Genomic DNA, 10,009 nt, shown 5'->3' with positions numbered 1-10,009 from the left:
TCTTTTTACTGAATCGAGTTTTAATGAGTCACTCACCAAAGTGAATCGGGTTTCTTGAGTCATTTGAGTCACTGAGTCAGTTGACCAGACAGTGCAAAAATGCATATTTTCACTCAAACTAAATTCGTTTATCTTTTAATGTAAATCCTACTGCTAAGATGAATGATTGTAAAAGAAAACTATTTTCTTTAGAGCAAAAAAGAACAAAAAAATTCTAAAGGGAACATTTATTAATTTTTATTTTATTTGTATTTTCCTTAAATGTGTCAAATATATATTTTCTCATCTAAATGTCCACTGAGCTGTGAGCCAGGGGGCGATAAAGTGCCTTAACATTGGTTGCCAACCAAGAAGAAGAAGAAGCTGTGAGCCAGGAGGGAGGGGGTGAATCAGTGAGTGATTCGTAACAGGAAGGGAGGGGGTGAGTCAGTGAGTCAGTGATTCATTCAACTCGTTTGAGCTGTGAGCCAGAAGGGAGGGGGTGAGTGATTCGCCTTACGCTATGATTCAGCACAGCGAGGAGGTGAGTGATTCGTTCAAATCGTTTGAGCTGTGAGCCAGGAGGAAGGGGGTTAGTGAGTCTTGAGTGATTCGCTTTTGCTATGATTCAGCACAGCATAGGAAGGGGGTGAGTACCTCAAATGTACTGTTAGCATGCTAGCTGAGCGATGCTACTGTGAACCGAGGAGCTATTGTCTTCATGTGAGCTTCTACTCAGGGTTTTTTCTTCCAGCTCAGAGCAGGAATGTTTTTGTTAATAAACTGGCTGTTGTTTATTTCCCCACAATTTTAATTATAAGCTAGGTATATTTCTACTAATGGAATTAGTTTGCTAACAGCAACAGGGATGAGTCGGTGAGTCAGTTGGGTTTGTGAATCATGATTCACGAGTCAGTAAAGTGATTCTCGAGTATTGAACGATTCGTTCACAAATCGAACATCACTAGTCAGCAGAGGACAGCAGAGCTACCAGAGTCCAGGGTTAAAAGAATGTCATTAAAAACCCTTAGAAGTGCTGTCTCAGTGCTATGTAATGTTTTCAAATCAGATTGAAATTTTTCAGAGATCTTGCTAAAACCGAGGTGGGCCTGTAACTGTAAATAGACCACTTTCTTCAGGACTTTTGAGAGAAAAAGAGGCTTTGAGATTGGCCTGTAATTGGACAGAACAGTGTGGTCCAGGCTATGTTTTTTAAGAAAAGGCTGAACTGGGGGGAGACAATCAGATGGGTAGTGTGATGATCTTAGGTGTCGAACTACCGCAGACAAATCGTTAAGGGAGACAGAATCAAACTGCTCTAAAACAGATGAGCACAAAGGAAGAAGAGTAGGATCTGAGGCATCAGTCAACAAGACAAGAGACCTCATAGATAAAACCTTGTAGTCAAAAAATCTCAAAAAGTCATCACAAATACTTAGTGAAGTTATAGCTCCAGCATTATCACATAGACTAAGAAAACAATTATGGACATTAAAAAGTACCGGAGGCCTGTGACTGTTTACTGACACTAAGTTTGAAACAAACTATGTCTTAGCAGTTTTTACAGCTTTTTGGTAAGGGGAAAGACGAGCCCTTAAAATCTATAGAGAAACGTTCAACCTGTCCTTTTTCCATCTCCTTTCGGCATCTCCTAAGGGAGCGCGTATGTTGATTCAACCATAGCTCTGATAATGGCTTAGCGCGCACAGTCCTGAACAGAACAGTAGAGTCCAAAATATCAGTGCAGGCAGAATGAAGAATTTCGGAAAGGTCCTCAACACTTTTACAATTCGAGTTCATTATTCCAGGATCCATAAAGGCAGCCGAAAAAGCGGGCGCTGCTAGAGCATTAAGGGCTCGTTTTTTGCGCGCTGGCACGCACATCATTTAAAAAGTCCTTTAACGGAAGTTTAGAGTCACAGCAGACATGGATGTCAAAAACACCAAGGATTAAAAAATTGTCAAATTTAAGAACAATTCCAGCCATAAAATCTGAAAATTCTTTGATAAAATCCTTATTAAACTTGGGAGGACGGTATATAAGGGCAAACAACAAAGGGGCAGCAGAGTTCAGGTGTAACTCAAACAGCTGGAGTTCAAAACTAGAAAATGAATAGTGTTGTAATGTTTGATGGCAATGAAACCGAGTGTTGAACACTGTGGCTAAGCCTCCCCCCCTACCAGAGGACCGAGGGAGGCTGAAGAATGAGCAATTAGGAGGAACCACTTCCAAAAAAGCTACAGACTCACCAGGTTGAAGCTATGTTTCTGTCAGAAACAGAAAGTCCTGCTGTTGTGACTTTAGGAAGTCGTTTAATACAAACGTCTTGTTTGCTAAAGATCTTACATTTAGAGCCATTTGAAGGGCATAGATCCTAACATCTGAGGCACTGGCCCGGTTAAGCGAGCAAAGATTTCTGTGGTCCACACCACATCCACGGGTCTGAGGCCGCTTAGGGAAATAGAATGCTGAGAGCAGTGGATCAAGTGTCGTGGGAGTTCGAGGGACAACAGGGAGCATCAAACTAAAGATGCACTCTCATTGTCCTGTAGTTCCACGGGAAGCATGGAGAAGAGCCCTGACATTGATGAGTGTACCAGCCCGCTTTCCTTGTTTCCTATAGGCTGGAATATGGGGCTCAAAAAGTGGTGGAGGAGGTCCATGATCATCTCCTGTCGCTGTTTGTTTAAGAGCCAGAACATATGACGCTTTAATTTCTAAAAGTAGCTGGCGATTGTACACACGCAAACCAAGGGCATTTTGGGATAATATAGAAAGGGATAAGACTAGCGAAAGCCAAAGCAAAGCTAACAGATTTGACAAACGCAATATCGACAGATGTGTTGCCGTGCATACTGCTGGCATTTACATACAACAATAAAATTTATAGTTAGGAAGCTGGAAACATGAAGGCCCCAGCAGTATGCATCTCAAGTTAGCTGCACCATTAAAAGTACTGTATAAAAGCCAATTATTATTGATTATTTTTGTACGATCTACTGTACACTATAAAGTGCCTTGAGGCGACTGTTGTTGTGATTAGACGCTATATAAGTAAAATTGAATTGAATTAAAAAACAGAAAACCAAACAAAAAAACACCCGAAAGATTTAAAGTTATTTACTATCCAGCCCAACATATGGTTGCCTTGTATTGCACAAGCAATTACTTAAGTAATGATGAAATCTGTGTTTTATGTATTTATTATTTTGATCATATAAAATACAAGCAGATAAAACCGAGACACATATTAGTACATAGAAAATCATACGTCTCACTTGTGTCCACAAACACACCAGAAAGTATGTTATGAGACAAGAAGCAATACTGCGGTGAATTTGCAGAATTATGGTGGTTGACTTAAAAATTGTATTTTAATTTTGACCCTCTGGGGTCCGGGGTTTAATTTGTCGTTTTTGACTACTTTTGATTTTACCTCTATATTTCACCTTTAAAAACTGTTTATCTTGCCTTGTTTGGTATCATTATTTTCGGCACAACCTCAAATATCTGAAATTGGAGTTATTTTTTTTTCATTTTGACAGAGAAAAATTTAAAATCCGAGTAGAAAAAGTTATATTTTTTACAGTAAAAACCATAAACATGTTTAACGAATTATTTTCATAACTTGAAATGCAAATAGAAATTTTACATTTCTAAAAATGATGCACAGGTTTTGGAAACAACAAAGTTATATGGTACTATTTACCTAAAAATGCAGCCAAGGCCTCAGGCGTGCCACTCTAACAAATAGTTTATTTCCAGTGTAAGACAGAGGAGAACACCACAGGGATAAACCCTGCGGGTATGACAACATGAGGTGTATCACTCTTGTTTTCCTGTTTGTTTGACTGGTCGACTTGGTAAATTTTTCCACCAATAGGGAAGGGGTGTTTTTTCTTTTTCTTTTTTTCAATAGCAAATGGAGAGTGTTTGCTAGCGCTTTCCTTAGAAAATGCCATTTTTACCGTTTCTTCCTGCTGTAAACGCCACTGTTTTATTCAGAATAAAAATGCATGTGTTTTTGATCATAACTCTGGTTGTATAAAATTAATTTTAACTGGCATCATGAAGATGCTGCATGTCTCAGCTAAACATACTGCTGAACTTGCCAAGGAACCTAATCAACATTCAGAGAAACAGTAAGAGAAACTATCATAAACATACACAAATTATTTGCTATATCACAACATTTGAATGTGAACAGAAATATAGGAGCTGCACCCCATTAATTCTGTAAATGGTTAATAACATGAACAATTAATGCTTAATTTATTTATATATTGTATGTGTGCTTACAGTACAGCTACAAACCCCTACAGTACCTAAAAGGACTACAGCCTGTCTTGATTATCTCTGGTATGATACAAATGTGTTTTCAACATTCTGTAAATGATGAACTAAAGGTTCTGTCCTATTAGCTTTCAAATGTATGAATACTACAGCGATTAACTGAATGATTACTGCCTGCCAGGCATTAAATGAGCATAAACTTTAAAACATCCTGCCAAGTACACCTGGCAACTTGGTGTTTGCATATACAATGATAAATTGTATATGCAAACACACACAAAGTACACACAATCATTGTACAAACAATAAAGGTGATTTGAGCTGTCATTCGCATGGCCAGCAGCCATTATTCTGTATGTGACATGAGAACTTTTGTAAGTCAAATCATTCCATTTTCTTTTCCACAATTCAAACAAGGATGAAAGTAATGTGGTTAACATTTCACTTCAATCCAGAACCTTTATCAAAAGTTGAGATAATTATAAGAGGTGAGCATTTCTATGATTTCACATCTAGTAAAATAACAAGTGATGGACCCAACATGTATCTTATGATGACTTTTTCTGTTTCTCTGTACAGTGGTCCCTCGTTTATCATGGGAGTTCTGTTTCCGTTAAGTAGATAACTTTATTTTTTACAAATATTATAGATGTTTTAAGGCTGTAAAACCACTCACTACACGCTTTATACACTTTTCTCAGACAGGCATGAACATTTTCACATGTTTACACACTCTCAAAGTCCAAACCTTCATAGAAAAGAAAGTCTAGTATGATAGAATGAAACCAAAAACACCCGCGGTTGCCTTTAATGTTTGACGTTTCGTCAACATTGTTGTGTTTGTTGGGGAGAAAACTTACAAACATACAGTACAGCACTTCAGAGTCACACTGCTAGCGATCAAAGATTTATGTTAATTTGACAAGTACTCTGTACTGTACAGGAGACACGCCACAAGATTGATTGACAGTGGTCTACAGCCAATCAGGAGGCAGACCACAATGCGCTGCAAAAAAAAGAAAGAAAAGAAAACAGCATGCAAAATTGCACAAACAAATTCTGCGAAACACTGAAGCCACGAAAATTGAACAGTGTTATAGCGAGGGACCACTGTATACCATTTGGAAAGCTTTTACAAAATCTGATGTTGAACAACTCAATAACAAAAAAAAGCAACAAGTTACAGGGTTTGATTAAATCCTGTAACTGTCAGGTAGAACGTTTTGTCAGATAAGTTTACAAAGGGGCACCACCAGTTTATCTACACATATATATATATATATATATATATATATATATATATATATAGAGAGAGAGAGAGAGAGAGAGAGAGAGAGAGAGAGAGAGAGAGAGAGAGAGAGAGAGAGAGAGAGAGAGAGAGAGAGAGAGAGAGAGAGAGAGAGTTGAATCATTTAAATCTTGTTGTACTCAAATTCAATTCTTGTCTTCACTTGTTGATAAAACAGGAACATGACAGTTTTTCTGCTCTATGTAGATACAGCAGAGGTAACACCAAGCAGTTGGGCAAGTTAAACCAGATCAGATACGTCACCACTGAGCACAGGACAGTGCTGCTCACCAGGCGTGAGATGTTGAGAGCATTAAATAAAAGCACCCCAACAACCCATAGCCACACAACACAGGTTATAGCTGTGATGGTGTAGAAAGCTCTTAGCTTTGATTGGTCAACCGTCTCCTTTTCCCCGCCTCCTTCCCCTGGCCCTGGGCGAATCAGAACACAGAGTACAGAGAGGCTGCAGAAAGATACGATTATAACGGAGGCAGCCAATATGCAGAACAATGGGGCAGTTTGGTAGTTAGGAGGTAATAAGATTGTAACACATGTCAGTCCAATGCTCACCACCCAAACACAGCCAATGCAGATATTTCTGATCTTGACCCCACGGGCATTTCTTTGACTCATGTAGGTGATGGGGTGAACAACAGCCAGATAACGCTCTACACAGGTCAGGATGTGGAAAAATATCTCTCCATAATAAGCAATGTTACAAGCATATGATCCTACTGTCTCACTCACTAAGTGCTTAGTGTATGCACCACAAAACATGACCAAACATGCTAAGACCCAGATCAGCTCCATGGCAGCCATGTGGTAGGTGAAGATGTCAGAGTGGCTTGCTGTTTTAAAGGAGCGCTGCTGCTGCCATCTTTGGAGACCAATATAAAAGATGAAGGCAGAGAGAGCGAGGAGAAGGATGATTCTCACTGTATAGAAGGGAACCAATTTGGATGAATTTCCATTTGTGGAGCAGAAATAGTCCAAAAAGTAGTTGGAGGTGGAGTTAAGTGACATATCTGCAGTAGGTCTGAGAAAAAAACAAAACAATAATAGGGACAGAAGGGGAGGGACTGACAGTTCACAGTTACAATCCATCTTATCAAGAAAATGTACTTTAAGACAGTCATGGAGCAGTTAGTATAACTTTGGGAGCAAAAGTGGAAGTAATAACTGCTTCCTGAAATATTTTTAAAGGAATTTTACAGGACATTGAATCTTAATTGATAAGTGACTTTTTAATACAAAACCAAAATGAAAAAATTATTGACACTCAAAAAATTCTACCCACAAAGCTTCTGATAATAACATAGTGCTGATCATTATCGTCATTATCTACAATATCATTAAGTTGTGGATTTGTCCACACTGAAAAAATCTAATTAATCATTTCCTTATGAATAAATAAATAAATAAACAAATAATCTATGTTATTTTAGAATATTGACTCTCTATATAAATATAAGTATGTTCAAACATAAAATACATTGTATCCTATCATAAGAGACACAATGATATAAATCCTAATCAATATTCTTAGATTCACCTAATCAACAAACAAGTATTCACAAGATGTCTTATTTAATAATGGAAAACCAACTTAAAAACCTTTTTGCAGTGGATAACAGTTTTTTTGTTTACATTTCAAGTAATGTATAGTTAACATACATTAAGGTATTGAAAAGTCTTCATTGTCTGTGATGCCATTTGAAGGAATGAGTTCATTGCATATTGCCTTTTTTATTTAAAATTAGTTTTAAAAAGATAAATAACAGATTTAATATTCAAAGAAGGTATTCAAAAATTAAGTTGTCTTTATAATAAAAGACATTAAAAAGCACCTTTTTGGTTGAATTGTTTCCTCTGGTTTGTGTCTCCAAACTGATTGATTGCTCTTCACACTAAATGTGCACTGATGTGATGATGTTGAAAAGTTCACAGAGCAGCAGAATGATGTGAGCTTTTTGCATGACTCAGTAGGTGGCACTTACTTTAAATTACAGCAGCAAATTATTCTCTTGTCATGGTGTGTAGGAGCGCCTGGGAGTGTCCATCTGTGCCTGCTGGTCCTCTCTCCTCCCCTTTGGGGTGGAGCCTTCCACATCTCACCTGGACCTTGTTTGCATGCAATCAGCAGGAGAGCTCTTAAACCGTTAGTAGTCTACCATGCCTCAACAGTTCATTGTGTGCCACCTGGCAGTAACTTGGTTTCTGGTTTTCTTAAACTTTTGATCTTGTTTTTTCCTGTGTAACCTGCTTCTCTCCGTGTACAAAGGTTGATGTGGCTCATTCTGCTTGGAGTGTTTTCACCTACCTGTTCTCGTGATCCTTGGCTGCTTCTCCTGCCCGGTTGCCTGCCCCCGGCCTGCCTCGACTCCCCAGACCGCCCTCTCCTCAGAGCTCTCTGTATTGGGCCTATTAAATACGGGCAGTAACTCTCTTCACTTTTCCCTCCAGTTAGTAATTCCTTCTCTCAAGTTAATTATTGTTTCTCTGTCTCTTTGTAGACCCTCCAAAGTTCCTCCATCCCCGTTGGTTCCCCCTTATTATTTCCCACACCTGTCATCAACTTGCCCCTTCCTATTCCCGGTCCCAATCTTCCCCTTTTAATGTGGCACCTTGACTTAAGTAAAGTGTTTCGGAGCTGTTCACTAGTGAGTCTGCTTTTGAGTCCTTTGTCTGGGCAAACCGTTGGGTTAAGACAACTAGCATTTGCGACACAGAGCCAAATCGCAGGGTACATGTATATTATCTTAGCATATGGAAACTTCATGTAATTAAAACACAATTCTTCGTTTTTTTTACCCAAACCAAAACTAACAAGAATTTGTGTAATGAATGCCACTGGTTTTCATCCATCTATCCATCAATCCATCCATCCATCCATGGATGTGGCCGGGTCGCGGGGACAGCAGCCCAAACAGAGAAGCTCAGACCTCCCTCTCCCCAGCCACCTCCTCCAGCTTGTCCAGTGGAACACCAAGGCGTTCCCAGGCCAGCCGAGAGGTATAATCTCTCCAGCGTGTCCTGGGTCTGCCCCAGGGCCTCCTGCCAGTGGGACATGCCCAGAACACCTCACCCAGGAGGCATCCTTGTCTGATGGCCGAACCACCTCAACTGGCTCCTTTCGATGTGAAGGAGCAGTGGCTCTACTCTGAGCTCCTCCTAAATTAGAGGCTAGCCACCCTTTGGAGGAAGCCCATTTCCACTTCTTGTATTCTTTAGGTCACTACCCACAGCTCTTGACCATAGGTGAGGGTAGGGATGTAGATCGACTGGTAAATTGAGAGCTTCACTTTTACACTCAGCTCTCTCTTCATCACAACAAACTGGTATAGCATCCACATCACTGCAGCCGCAGCACCAATCCCTCTGTCGATCTCCCACTCCCTTCTCCCATCACTCATGAACAAGAGCCAGAGATACTTAAACTCCTTCACTTGTGGCAAGAACTCGTCCCTGACCCGGAGTGGGCATTCCACCCTTTTCCGCATTGTATCTGAGGTTCGACTAGTGGACGGACAGACTCTCCAGCACCCTGGCATAGACCTTCGTAGGGAGGCTGAGGAGTGTGATTCCCCTGTGTTTGGAACACACCCTCCGGTCCCCTTTCTTAAAGATGGGAACCATCACCCCGGTCTGCCAATCCAGGGTTACTGCCCCTGATTGCCATGCAACATTGTAGAGACGTGTCAACCAAGACAGCCCTTCAACATCCAGAGCCGTCAGGAACTCGGGGCAGACCTCATCCACCCCAGGGGCTCTGCCACCAAGGAGTTGTTTAACTGCCTCAGTGACCTCGCCCCCAGAGATTGGCGGGTCATCCCCTTCGTCCCCAGACTCTGCTTAGGTGGTGATCAGTTTACAGCTCAGCCCCTCTCTTTACCCGAATGTCCAGATCATATGACCTTAGGTCTGGTGATAGGATTACAAAATCGATCATCGACCTGCAGCCTAGAGCGTCCTGGTGCCACCTGCACTTATGGACACTCTTATGTGCAAACCACAGTTTGGCCATAACAAACACCATCTTTGAACATAAGTCCAATAACAAAACACTGCTCGGGTTCAGACTCGGGAGGCCAGTCCAAACCCCTCCACAACAATAACATATTTATCACATATTGTATATGTGACAGAAAGTAACACGCAGTTTGGACTTTTAATGTCTCTACCGTATTTTTTAATGTCTACGTTTCATTCACTCCATTACATCTGACAGTATTCAAATTGCCTGTGATCAAAAGCAGGTGTTCATTCAAATTAAGCAGTGTCAGGCAACCTGTGTAGTCCTAATCCTTTTTTATGTAAAAAAGAAAAGACAGAAAAACAATCTTTTTTTAGCGTTTTTTTTATTTATTTTTTTTTAACCAAAGTTATATTTCTATTACGTTCTGTAATTACGAAAAAATAAAAACACAGGCAGGTTATATGTCTAA

The sequence above is a fragment of the Pelmatolapia mariae genome, linkage group LG3_W (genome assembly GCF_036321145.2).
Source record: "Pelmatolapia mariae isolate MD_Pm_ZW linkage group LG3_W, Pm_UMD_F_2, whole genome shotgun sequence".
NCBI classification, from domain to species: domain Eukaryota; kingdom Metazoa; phylum Chordata; class Actinopteri; order Cichliformes; family Cichlidae; genus Pelmatolapia; species Pelmatolapia mariae.
This window is presented reverse-complemented; position numbering follows the sequence as displayed.